Raw genomic sequence first — 15,053 nt, 5'->3', positions numbered from 1 at the left:
TAGGGTGTCTGTTCCCTAATTCTTAGATTACCAGACTTAATAAAAAGGGGCATATTCGATTTCGATAATTCAACCATATAATGTAGTTTTACGTACTTGTGTCTATTTTGTAAATCATTTATAAAACCTGCATGTATTCTCAGCCCAAAAATATATATTACAAAATCATTTAAAAGGGGAGCAAATGAAACTCACCATACTGTATTTTGTAGTAAAAATACATATGACGACATTGAACAAGTGTAGGGTTGACCTTGGATTCACGAACCTATATCATTTATATATCTATTAACACATATAATGGAAATCACATAATTTCATTTATTACTATATATTATTTATGTATTTGTAGTTATATAGAATTTATACTAAATTCCATTTAAAAACGTATACTTATATTATATCTTAAATTATGTGTTATATATATTTATTTTGTATATATATATATATATATTTAAAAATGATTTTAATAATACTAATAAGTACATAATGATACTAATACTAATATTAATAATAATAATAATACTCCCTCCGTCCCAGATTAATTGTCCAGTATTCCTTTTCGGGCTGTCCCAAATTAATTGTCCACTTCCAAAAATGGAAAGTAAATTTAGTAAAGTTTACAATATTGTCCTTAATGAATAAATTAAATTACAAAAGTTAGAGGCTTTTATAATTAATTGATTAGGGTAAAACTGTAAAGTTAGGAAAAAGTACAGAAAAAATACACTGTGATAATGACATTTCTTAAACTGTGTATTTTTTGTCTGGGGACAATTAATCTGGGACGGAGGGAGTAATAGTTTGTGTTATTTTGATAATAATAATAATCCTAATCATAATAATAGTAATAATACATATATTAGTAATAATGATAATGATAAAAATTATAATTTTAGTAACAATAACAAAAATAATAATAATAATAATAATAATAATAATAATAATAATAATAATAATAATAATAATTTTCGTATTGAAATCTACCTTCAAAAGCCTTTCTAAAAAAAATGTCCCGAACCGGATTTGAATCCGAGACCTCTCGCTCACCCACAAACACCCTTAACCATTCTGCCATTCATGTCTTTCTTATTTAGTATGCAACCTAAATATATATATCTATTATCTATTTCAACTTGACTCATCTTCTACCTTAAATCCATTCAACCATGGAACTTCAAAAATCAAAATAACGAATTCGGGTTTTCATTTATGACTTGTAAACAACATGAAATAAAGAAATAAAAGTGTTCTTGTAATTAAGAAAATTCAAAAAAAACTGAAAAAGAGCCTACTGCTGAAGCTGGTAGCTTCAAAAAAAAAATGTTTTCAGTTTTGAGTTCGTTTTGGACAATCTTTACAACATGAAATATGTTTCGAATCATTCCTAAAAACTATTAGAATCGTCAATTGAACTTGAAACATCAAAACAAGCTCTAATTTCTCGTTGAACAAATTAGTTGACTTTTGACAAAATAACTTTGACTCGCAAATTCGAATTCGTTATTAAGAATCGGAACTTGAGATTTTACAGAAAGTTTAAGTAAATGATTCCTAACAACTCTGCATTTTTAGTTTTTGAAATTTGTTTCGAGTTCAAGTTTTTGTATATCACTGTCAAGAATCCATGAACCAAAAGTTGATTTTTAGATTAAGACTGTTATAGATTATGATTACAACATGAATTGTGTTGCAAATCATCCCTATAATCTTTATGGATTATCAAATTAACTGGAAATATCAAAACAAATTCGAATTTGATTCAAGAACACCCAGTTGACTTTTAAAACCAAAATTTTGACTCCAAAATTAGAATTTGATAGAAAGAATTGAGAATTGAAAACTTACAGATAGTTTAGATAGACGATTCCTAACAAGACTGTATTATTACATTTTGAAAATTTGTTCGAATTTGAAATATGGTAAAAATTATCAAGAAAAGAGGTGTCGAGCTTATTCTGTGATTTTTCTGTTTTTATTCTCAACTTGTAGTATAGGATAGCATCATATATAGCTAGTAATTGCATAATTGAAATTAGTACATATGACTTGATCAGTTTGTTTGCATTGAGAAAATTATTTCATCGGGTACAAATTTACAGACAAGAAGGACATTAAGACGAAGAAAAAAAAAATAAAGTAGATATAGATGTGTAACAGATTTTGTTTTACTCATGTGACTATATCCATGTAATTAGCATTAATAATCAATAAATAAAAGTATACTTATATTTTGTTAATATTATTAAATAAAATAATACTAATAATAATAATAATAATAATAATAATGATAACAATAACAATTTAAATGTATCAAATAATATTCATAATACTGATATTAATATTAATATTGATGAAAGTAGTAATAATATTATTAATAATTATTTTTCAACTTGTAATTTCATATATTTACAATTTATTAATTATGTAATAATTACTAACTATATAATATATAATTTAATAACATTTATTGAATATCTAATATTTATACATTTTATCACTATACATATGATAATAGTTATGTATAGAAATCATACATATATTCAACTACCATATATATCATTATGTTTTAAATATCAAGTTTTAATTTATCTTAAGTTATCTTTCATGGCAATTAAATCACATAATAGTTTAATTTATAAGATATACTTATTTTCATATATAATCATTTATATATACATTCCTATTTGCATTTTTAAAGGTTCGTGAATCATCAGATAAGGTCCAATGGGTAGTTAAGTGCATGACATTATTTTAATATAAAACGTCGATATTCATTTTCTTCACATTAATTAATATGGAAGCTTTACATTTATCTTATCGAAAGTCACAAGAAATTATTGTAAAGTGTGCATTGAATATTAAGTAGGAATCTCCATTAACTTTTGTCTAGTTCCCGTTAATTGACACTTTGTTCTCACTTGTAGATTACTTTATCATTTATTTTCGAATACCGTTAAAAAGAAACGATTTCTCAAATCAAAGTGGACCTCTCAACAGAGACTCGTAATCATAATTCAAGGTATCTGATAAATCAATCATATGATATTATCTTTTAATTCCGTCAACAACTATATTGAACAAATATCGAAACAAACACCTTTATGTAAGGTATTATGCATTTAATACTTTGTTACGGTTTTCACTTAATAAGTATATATTATATAAACATATCTATATACACATAATTGTTTGTGAATCGTCGGGTATGGTCAAAGGGTAATTGATTACATGAATATAAATTTCCAAATTTTCGAGACTCAACATTACAGACTTTGCTTATCGTGTCGGAAACATATAAAGATTAAAGTTTAAATTTGGTTGGAAATTCCCGGGTCATCACAGTACCTACCCGTTAAAGAAATTTCGTACCCCAAAATTTGATAGAGGTCGTCATGGAATACAATAAGAATGTTTTCATGACAAATATGAGTTGATAAATAGGGTTTTATCATTATTGAGTAATATGGATAAAACCTTTTGATTTTGTGAAGAGTATAAGTGAAGCTATCACCAAAGAGAGAAATGAGTAGGTATAGATTCGTCATATCTTTTGGCGTAGATAGGATTGATTTCCCAAGTTCAAGAGAGTTGGAGAAAATCTTCGTAATAAGATTTGATTCTTCGGTAATCAAGGGAATTAGGATCCACTTTAAATGCGAACATGTGTTTTGATTGGTCTGTCGGATATCTTACTATAAATCCACCCCCGTCGTTTCCTTACAACTCACACCTTCTATTCTTTCTCCTTACTTCATACTTTATAGTATTTGTTAATATGCTTCATCCCGTTTTGATCCTTGATATATTTCTAACCTTCATATCTGTCATTCTTCTCTTTCAATCTTCCACCAGAAAAATCTGTTTACTTTTACTATTACCTTGGGGTGATACTATTCTTAATTCTACCATGTCCTTATATTGTTATTCGTATTAATATCCACGGTTTATGACTTCCGTGTTGTTATTGGGCTTTATATTTTCTCTTATATTTTGGAGCACTTTGCCTTTTTATTCTCCTCTTGATCTCTAGTAAAGTGAGTAACGGTCCAGAATTCATAAGTACAGAGTTTCGAATGAATTTTATGTTCTAAACAAGAAAGAACGAAATCGCACGATTTGATTTGTCAAATTACCAGAATTACTGAGGATAGAACTATCAAGAATATATTTTCTTGATATGTTCAGAAGTTAAGTAGAATGAAAGAGTTATGTAACATGGCACGTGATGACGTTATGGTCTGTGAATCATCACGTCCCATAAGAAACTCAGCATGACTTACTGTAATATAATCACGTTGATCAAGTGTCATTATATTATACTAACTCATGCATCAGTTCCCAACATTACTTCAATAACATTCATATTTTAATCTTGATAGTTTACAGAATATAGAAACTAACAGTTTCTATATGATGTAACACTGATAGCACGAAGAGATTAATGATTTCAGATAAGAATAATTATAAAAATATCTTCAGAAATATGGAGGATATTTATAATGAAAGATACGATAATATCTTTGAATATCTAAGATCAGAGGATGATGGAGACTATTGTCTGTAAGGGTTTAGAGTAATGAGAAAGATATTCGCTAAAGACTTCAGCAGACATTGAATCATTTAGATTCTTTGAAGTCAAACTTATTCTTTGTGATTTGTCCACGACTTCTTTCATAGTTTCGCATAATCCGCTTTTCGGTACTAATGCATCCTAACGACTCACTAATGCATCCTAACTACTACTAGTTAGACACACTAATGCAAGACCTGGTTCGCTACGACCACCGCTCTGATACCAACTGTAGAGACCCATCCTAATGAAATGTCCCGTTCTTATTGATTAAAAACGTTCCATATTAATTGATTTCGTTGCGAGGTTTTGATCTCTATATGAGATGTTTTTTCAAAGACTGCATTCATTTTTAAAACAAACCATAACCTTTATTTCATAAATAAAGGTTTAAAAAGCTTTACGTAGATTATCAAATAATGATAATCTAAAATATCCTGTTTACACACGACCATTACATAATGGTTTACAATACAAATATGTTACATCGAAATCAGTTTCTTGAATGCAGTTTTTATACAATATCATACAAACATGGACTCCAAATCTTGTCCTTATTTTAGTATGCAACAGCGGAAGCTCTTAGTATTCACCTAAGAATAAACATGCTTTAAACGTCAACAAAAATATTGGTGAGTTATAGGTTTAACCTATATATATCAAATCGTAACAATAGACCACAAGATTTCATATTTCAATACACATCCCATACATAGAGATAAAAATCATTCATATGTTGAACACTCGGTAACCGACATTAACAAGATGCATATATAAGAATATCCCCATCATTCCGGGACACCCTTCTGATATGATATAAATTTCGAAGTACTAAAGCATCCGGTACTTTGGATGGGGTTTGTTAGGCCCAATAGATCTATCTTTAGGATTCGCGTCAATTAGGGTGTCTGTTCCCTAATTCTTAGATTACCAGACTTAATAAAAAGGGGCATATTCGATTTCGATAATTCAACCATAGAATGTAGTTTCACGTACTTGTGTCTATTTTGTAAATCATTTATAAAACCTGCATGTATTCTCATCCCAAAAATATTAGATTTTAAAAGTGGGACTATAACTCACTTTCACAGATTTTTACTTCGTCGGAAAGTAAGACTTGGCCACTGGTTGATTCACGAACCTATAACAATATATACATATATATCAAAGTATGTTCAAAATATATTTACAACACTTTTAATATATTTTGATGTTTTAAGTTTATTAAGTCAGCTGTCCTCGTTAGTAACGTACAACTAGTTGTCCACAGTTAGATGTACAGAAATAAATCGATAAATATTATCTTGAATCAATCCACGATCCAGTGTATACGTATCTCAGTATTGATCACAACTCAAACTATATATCTTTTGGAATCAACCTCAACCCTGTATAGCTAACTCCAACATTCACATATAGAGTGTCTATGGTTGTTCCGAAATATATATAGATGTGTCGACATGATAGGTCAAAACATTGTATACGTGTCTATGGTATCTCAAGATTACATAATATACAATACAAGTTGATTAAGTTATGGTTGGAATAGATTTGTTACCAATTTTCACGTAGCTAAAATGAGAAAAATTATCCAATCTTGTTTTACCCATAACTTCTTCATTTTAAATCCGTTTTGAGTGAATCAAATTGCCATGGTTTCATATTGAACTCTATTTTATGAATATAAACAGAAAAAGTATAGGTTTATAGTCGGGAAAATAAGTTACAAGTCGTTTTTGTAAAGGTGGTCATTTCAGTCGAAAGAACGACGTCTAGATGACCATTTTAGAAAACATACTTCCACTTTGAGTTTAATCATAATTTTTGGATATAGTTTCATGTTCATAATAAAAATCATTTTCCCAGAATAACAAATTTTAAATCAAAGTTTATCATAGTTTTTAATTAACTAACCCAAAACAGCCCGCGGTGTTACTACGACGGCGTAAATCCGGTTTTACGGTGCTTTTCGTGTTTCCAGGTTTTAAATCATTAAGTTAGCATATCATATAGATATAGAACATGTGTTTAGTTGATTTTAAAAGTCAAGCTAGAAGGATTAACTTTTATTTGCGAACAAGTTTAGAATTAACTAAACTATGTTCTAGTGATTACAAGTTTAAACCTTCGAATAAGATAGCTTTATATGTATGAATCGAATGATGTTATGAACATAATTACTACCTCAAGTTCCTTGGATAAACCTACTGGAAATGAGAAAAATAGATCTAGCTTCAAAGGATCCTTGGATGGCTTGAAAGTTCTTGAAGCAGAATCATGACACGAAAACAATTTCAAGTAAGATTTCCACTCGAAATAAGATTGTTATAGTTATAGAAATTGAATTAAAGTTTGAATATGATTATTACCTTGTATTAGAAAGATAACCTACTATAAGTAACAAAGGTTTCTTGATCTTGGATGATTACTTGAAATGGATTTAGAAAACTTGGAAGTAAACTTGCAATCTTGGAAGTATTCTTGATTTTATGAAACTAGAACTTTTGGAATTTATGAAGAACACTTAGAACTTGAAGATAGAACTTGAGAGAGATTAATTAGATGAAGAAAATTGAAGAATGAAAGTGTTTGTAGGTGTTTTTGGTCGTTGGTGTATGGATTAGATATAAAGGATATGTAATTTTGTTTTCATGTAAATAAGTCATGAATGATTACTCATATTTTTGTAATTTTATGAGATATTTCATGCTACTTGGCAAATGATGGTTCCCACATGTGTTAGGTGACTCACATGGGCTGCTAAGAGCTGATCATTGGAGTGTATATACCAATAGTACATACATCTAAAAGCTGTGTATTGTACGAGTACGAATACGGGTGCATACAAGTAGAATTGTTGATGAAACTGAACGAGGATGTAATTGTAAGCATTTTTGTTAAGTAGAAGTATTTTGATAAGTGCCTTGAAGTCTTTCAAAAGTGTATGAATACATATTAAAACACTACATGTATATACATTTTAACTGAGTCGTTAAGTCATCGTTAGTCGTTACATGTAAATGTTGTTTTGAAACCTTTAGGTTAACGATCTTGTTGAATGTTGTTAACCCATTGTTTATTATAACAAATGAGATGTTAAATTGTTATATTATCATGATATTATGATATATAATATATCTTAGTATGATATATATACAGTTAAATGTCGTTACAACGATAATCGTTACATATATGTCTCGTTTCGAAATCATTAAGTTAGTAGTCTTATTTTTACATATGTATTTCATTGTTAATACACTTAATAATATATTTACTTATCATTTAACATAATTAACCAAGTGTATCAATATCTTAATATGATTCATATGTACCTAGTAAGACGTTGTTATAACGATAATCGTTATATATATCGTTTTCGAGTTTCTTAAATTAATAGTCTCATTTTTATGTATATAACTCATTGTTAAAATACCTAATGAGATACATACTTATAATAAAATCATGTTAACTATATATATAACCATATATATGTCATCGTATAGTTTTTACAAGTTTTAATGTTCGTGAATCACCGGTCAACTTGGGTGGTCAATTGTCTATATGAAACCTATTTCAATTAATCAAGTCTTAACAAGTTTGATTGCTTAACATGTTGGTAACACTTAATCATGTAAATAACAATTTCATTTAATATATATATAAACATGGAAAAGTTCGGGTCACTACACCTAATCCATCCGGACGAAGTCCATATCGATTATAAACGATTCACAACAGTTGATTACATCGCGAGGTACTTGACCTCTATATGATACATTTTACAAATATTGCATTTGTTTTTGAAAAGACAATCTTTCATTTCATCGAAAGTTGACAACATGCATACTATTTCATAATATATCTTACTATAATTAACTTAATAATAATCTTGATGAACTCAACGACTCGAATGCAACGTCTTTTGAAATATGTCTTGAATGACTCCAAGTAATATCCCTAAAATGAGAAAATGCACAGCGGAAGATTTCTTTCATACCTGAGAATAAACATGCTTTAAAGTGTCAACCAAAAGGTTGGTGAGTTCATTAGTTTAACATAAATAATCATTTCCATCATTTTAATAGACCACAAGATTTTTATTTCTCACAAATATACGTCCCATGCATAGAGACAAAAATATCATTCATATGGATTGAACACCTGGTAACCGACATTAACAAGATGCATATAAGAATATCCCCTATCATTCCGGGATCCTCCTTCGGACATGATATAAATTTTGAAGTACTAAATCATCCGGTACTTTGGATGGGGTTTGTTAGGCCCAATAGATCTATCTTTAGGATTCGCGTCAATTAGGGTGTCTGTTCCCTAATTCTTAGCTTACCAGACTTAATAAAAAGGGGCATATTCGATTTTGATAATTCAACCATAGAATGTAGTTTCACGTACTTGTGTCTATTTTGTAAATCATTTATAAAACCTGCATGTATTCTCAGCCCAAACATATATATTGCAAAAGTATTTAAAAAGGGAGCAAATGAAACTCACCATACTATATTTTGTAGTAAAAATACATATAACGACATTGAACAAGTGTAGGGTTGACCTTGGATTCACGAACCTATATCATTTATATATCTATTAACACATATAATGGAAATCACATAATTTCATTTATTACTATATATTATTTATGTATTTGTAGTTATATAGAATTTATACTAAATTTCATTTAAAAATGTATACTTATATTATATCTTAAATTATGTGTTATATATATCTATTTTGTATATATATATACATATATATATATTTAAAAATGATTTTAATAATACTAATAAGTACATAATGATACTAATACTAATATTAATAATAATAATAATAATAATAGCTTGTGTTATTTTGATAATAATAATAATCCTAATCATAATAATAGTAATAATACATATATTAGTAATAATGATAATGATAAAAATTATAATTTTAGTAACAATAACAATAATAATAATAATAATAATAATAATAATAATAATTTTGGTATTGAAATCTACCTTCAAAAGCCTTTCTAAAAAAAAGTCCTGAACCGGATTTGAACCCGAGACCTCTCGCTCACCACAAACACCCTTAACCATTCTGCCATTCATGCCTTTCTTATTTAGTATGCAACCCAAATATATATATATATATATATATATATCTATTATCTATTTCAACTTGACTCATCTTCTTCATCTTCTACCTTAAATCCATTCAACTATGGAACTTCAAAAATCAAAATAACGAATTCGGGTTTTCATTTATGACTTGTAAACAACATGAAACAAAGAAATAAAAGTGTTCTTGTAATTAAGAAAATTAAAAAAAAAAACTGAAAAAGAGCCTACTGCTAAAGCTCGTAGCTTCAAAAAAAAAAATGTTTTCAGTTTTGAGTTCGTTTTGGACAATCTTTACAACATGAAATATGTTTCAAATCATTCCTAAAAACTATTGGAATCGTCAATTAAACTTAAAACATCAAAACAAGCTCTAATTTCTCGTTGAACAAATTAGTTGACTTTTGACAAAATAACTTTGACTCGCAAATTCGAATTCGTTATTAAGAATCGGAACTTGAGATTTTACAGAAAGTTTAAGTAAATGATTCCTAACAACTCTGCATTTTTAGTTTTTGAAATTTGTTTCGAGTTCAAGTTTTTGTATATCATTGTCAAGAATCCATGAACTCAAAAGTTGATTTTTAGATTAAGACTGTTATAGATTATGATTACAACATGAATTGTGTTGCAAATCATCCCTATAATCTTTATGGATTATCAAATTAACTGGAAATATCAAAACAAATTCGAATTTAATTCAAGAACACCCAGATGACTTTTAAAACCAAAATTTTGACTCCAAAATTAGAATTCGATAGAAAGAACTGAGGATTAAAAACTTATAGATAGTTTAGATAGACGATTCCTAAAAGGACTGTATTATTACATTTTGAAAATTTGTTCGAATTTGAAATATGGTAAAAATTATCAAGAACAGAGGTGTCGAGCTTATTCTGTGATTTTTCTGTTTTTATTCTCAACTTGTAGTATAGGATAGCATCATATATAGCTAGTAATTGCATAATTGAAATTAGTACATATGACTTGATCAGTTTGTTTGCATTGAGAAAATTATTTCATCGGGTACAAATTTACAGACAAGAAGGACATTAAGAGGAAGAAAAAAAATAAAGTAGATATAGATGTGTAACATATTCTGTTTTACTCATGTGACTATATCCATGTAATTAGCATTAATAATCAATAAATAAAAGTATACTAATATTTTGTTAATATTATTAAATAAAAAAATACTAATAATAATAATAATAATAATAATAATAATAATAATAATAATAATAATAATAATAATAATGATAACAATAACAATTTAAATGTATCAAATAATATTCATAATACTGATATTAATATTAATATTGATGAAAGTAGTAATAATATTATTAATAATTATTTTTCAACTTGTAATTTCATATATTTACAATTTATTAATTATGTAATAATTACTAACTATATAATATATTATTTAATAACATTTATTGAATATCTAATATTTATACATTTTATCACTATACATATGATAATAGTTATGTATAGAAATCATACATATATTCAACTACCATATATATCATTATGTTTTAAATATCAAGTTTTAATTTATCTTAAGTTATCTTTCATGGCAATTAAATCACATAATAGTTTAATTTATAAGATATACTTATTTTCATATAGAATCATTTATATATACATTCCTATTTGTATTTTTAAAGGTTCGTGAATCGTCGGATAAGGTCCAATGGGTAGTTAAGTGCATGAAATTATTTTAATATAAAACGTCGATATTCATTTTCTTCACATTAATTAATATGGAAGCTTTACATTTATCTTATCGAAAGTCACAAGAAATTATTGTAAAGTGTGCATTGAATATTAAGCAGGAATCTCCATTAACTTTTGTCTAGTTCCCGTTAATTGACACTTTGTTCTCACTTGTAGATTACTTTATCAATTATTTTCAAATACCGTTAAAAAGAAACGATTTCTCAAATCAAAGTGGACCTCTCAACAGAGACTCGTAATCATAACTCAATGTATCTGATAAATCAATCATATGATATTATCTTTTAATTCCGTCAACAACTATATTGAACAAATATCGAAACAAACACGTTTATGTAAGGTATTATGCATTTAATACTTTGTTAAGGTTTTCACTTAATAAGTATATATTATATAAACATATCTATATACACATAATTGTTTGTAAATCATCGGGTATGGTCAAAAGGTAAGTGATTACATGAATATAAATTTCCAAATTTTTGAGACTCAACATTACAGACTTTGCTTATCGTGTCGGAAACATATAAAGATTAAAGTTTAAATTTGGTTGGAAATTCCCGGGTCATCACACTTATGAATAAGTTATTAACACTAATTTAGAAATAAAGTTCGGTGGTTTGGGTAATATCATTAGTTATATAATAGTGAAATTGTAAAAACGGAAACCGTTATGATTTGGGTTTTGGCGAAAGTCAAAACTGGGTTAGGTCTCAATTTAAATACTTGGGAATAGTAACTATCTAAATAAGATCAAATGAAAATTAGATTTAATTTAGCTAGTTGAAAATTTATATATTCGAAAGAAAAATATAAAGTTTTATACTAAAACATTTTAATAGAGCTTAATTTCAAAACAATCAATGGATCTAGAGGTGAAACATTTAAGTGAACACTCCAATTTATATATTGCAAATAATTATTATTATTATTTATACGTATTATTATTCAGCTAAAATTAAGATTATAACTCAAATATACTTCAGTCTTTATACATATTATTTTGTCACATCGTATAAAACATACGCGTATCACGTATAAATTCACACGAATCATGTAACTCCAAAATATAAGCGGAACGCTTATATGTCCACGCGAAATGCGTAAGTGTAATACCAGTATTGTTACGTATTTTATTAAATTCCAAGTTTTAATTAAAATCTTTATTATTACTTTTAAAGTATTTAATTTATAATTAGTATAATTATGATAATTCTCTTTAATTCATCTTTAATTTAATTAAAATTTATTATTATTATTTAGTTAATTTAAATAATTTGTATTTTATTTTATTGGTTAAAACAAATTCTTAATCATTTAGTTTTATTACAAGTTATTATTATTATTCAATAATGAAATTGTTTTATCATAAATAGTATAATTTCATTTAGTTCACTTTTAAGTTAATGATTATAAATCATGTAATCTTGTAATTTTATTTATAAAGTAAGCACATTAAGTTATTTTTCATTATTGTTATTGTTATATTATATAATTCCTAATCCAAAACCCCCTTTTAAATAAGTTTAACTTCAAAGACTATTAAAAACCATTAAACACTACATCTCCCTGTGGAACGAATCGGATTTACCTATAAAACTAAACTACGCGGATAGGACTAGTTGCCTATATATGTGTGAAATCAATCCAAATTCATTAAAACACCATATTTACAATAAATCAATTCGTGTAACAAAACAACTCAAATCCGTTCATAAATAAAGTTATAGTTTCACAACATCAATTGTAAACAGATATGTGTGTGTATATATATATAAATAATAATGGGAAATATAATATTAAATATTATATGTTGTTGTCATTAAAAATTAATTATGTAAAATAAAATAAAAATATGATATTATGATAATTATTATTTAAAACATATCTCTATATATAAATAAAGTATGTTAAATATATATTTTGTGATTTCGAATCTATTTAGTAAACAACAGTAACACTCAATTGCCATTCGATAGATATTAAACAAGTTAAAAACGAACTCATGTGATTTTTAAAGGGTGATCCGAAAATGAGATATATAAAGTATAGATTTATTAAAAATGTATTTAGGAGCTATTTGTTAAACTTTAGAACTTTTTACATTCTATCTAGGATCAAGCGCGGACAATTGATTTAATTTTTATTTAATAATTTTAAATAATTAATGACCAATTGTATACCATAACAACTAAAATAAATAAATATACTTGATTTAAAAATATGGAATTTTTCCGAAGACTTTATCCGCCACTGATTATCAATGGAGTACGATTTACTATCCGCATTAAAACCGTCGGTAGAAGAAGCCAATCCATACGATGGCTTTTCTATTTGAGATACTGCATATTCACATGTTTCTAACTTTATATTATAATAATAATCATTATCATTACTGTGTTAATTATTATCACTTTTCAACTAATCCATATATGTGCATATACATGCACTGAGAGAATGGGAATTAACACCAACCATCCACTATGTCTACAATTTCTTCTTCATTACAATATGATTTTAACTCTTTCACTTTTTGATCCATTAAGGAACCTATTGTGGCCTGTGAAATGATCAGGAGATACATGATTGACATGATCACTCAAGCTAATCTGTTTCTAGTTCGTTCTAATGACATCAAAACTCACATAACCTACTTCTATTTTCTTGTAACCCACTTGTTTATATACATAATCTTAAGTAAAAGATTTCCACTTACACAGCTGTATATCCACTTTCATATTCATCAATGACAACTAACTCTAGTTGTAATTCCAAACTTAAACAACTTGTTCTTGTCTTTACACTGACTCTTTGTGACCCACTTTCTGAAAAAGCATGACCCATTCAATTATTCTGTGATTAAGATTAACATCTCATTATTATTAAATTAAGCCACCATGACTCTATATACTAAATATACTTATGCATATGCACGAGAAAGATAGGAAACTTCACCCACCACTTTTCCCTTTGCTTCTCTCAACCTCATGACCACCATCATCCATGCCACCACCTCCTTGATCACTACACCACCTGCATTTTATTTTCTGTTTCTTGCTTTCTATTTATCGAACACCATCTATCTTTTTCTGTTTTGCTACTCGATTACTGCAGCTAATGGCAGCTGCTATTTTCATTTTTTTGTTTCAGTCCCCATCGCTAAACCATCACCTAAACCATCACTTGCAGCTGTACTTTTGGTTTGATGTTAATATTCGTTAACACCATCACACCAAGAACCCATATACACACGCAAACTTTTGTTCTTGTCTCTTATTCAAATCACAAACCACATATAAGGCTACGCGATCACAGCTGCTGTTTTTCTGTTTGGGGTCGAACCAGAACACTAACTAAAAGCCACCACAACTGCCACCATGGTGAAACAACTGCTGCTGTTCTTGTCTTCTGTCCGAGTACTAACCATTATCTCTCTCTCTAAAATCCCTCATCATGAACCACAACTGCAAGATAACTGCTATTGCTACTGCACTTTATATATTCTGTTTCAATCAACACCCTACAAACCACATGAACCACTGTAAATTACTACTACTATTATCGACCAACAAGTCCACTTTTGCTAAAATTAAGTTATTTATATTTGATGAACCACTCATCAA

The sequence above is a fragment of the Rutidosis leptorrhynchoides genome, chromosome 5 (assembly GCF_046630445.1).
Source record: "Rutidosis leptorrhynchoides isolate AG116_Rl617_1_P2 chromosome 5, CSIRO_AGI_Rlap_v1, whole genome shotgun sequence".
Taxonomy (NCBI): domain Eukaryota; kingdom Viridiplantae; phylum Streptophyta; class Magnoliopsida; order Asterales; family Asteraceae; genus Rutidosis; species Rutidosis leptorrhynchoides.
This window is presented reverse-complemented; position numbering follows the sequence as displayed.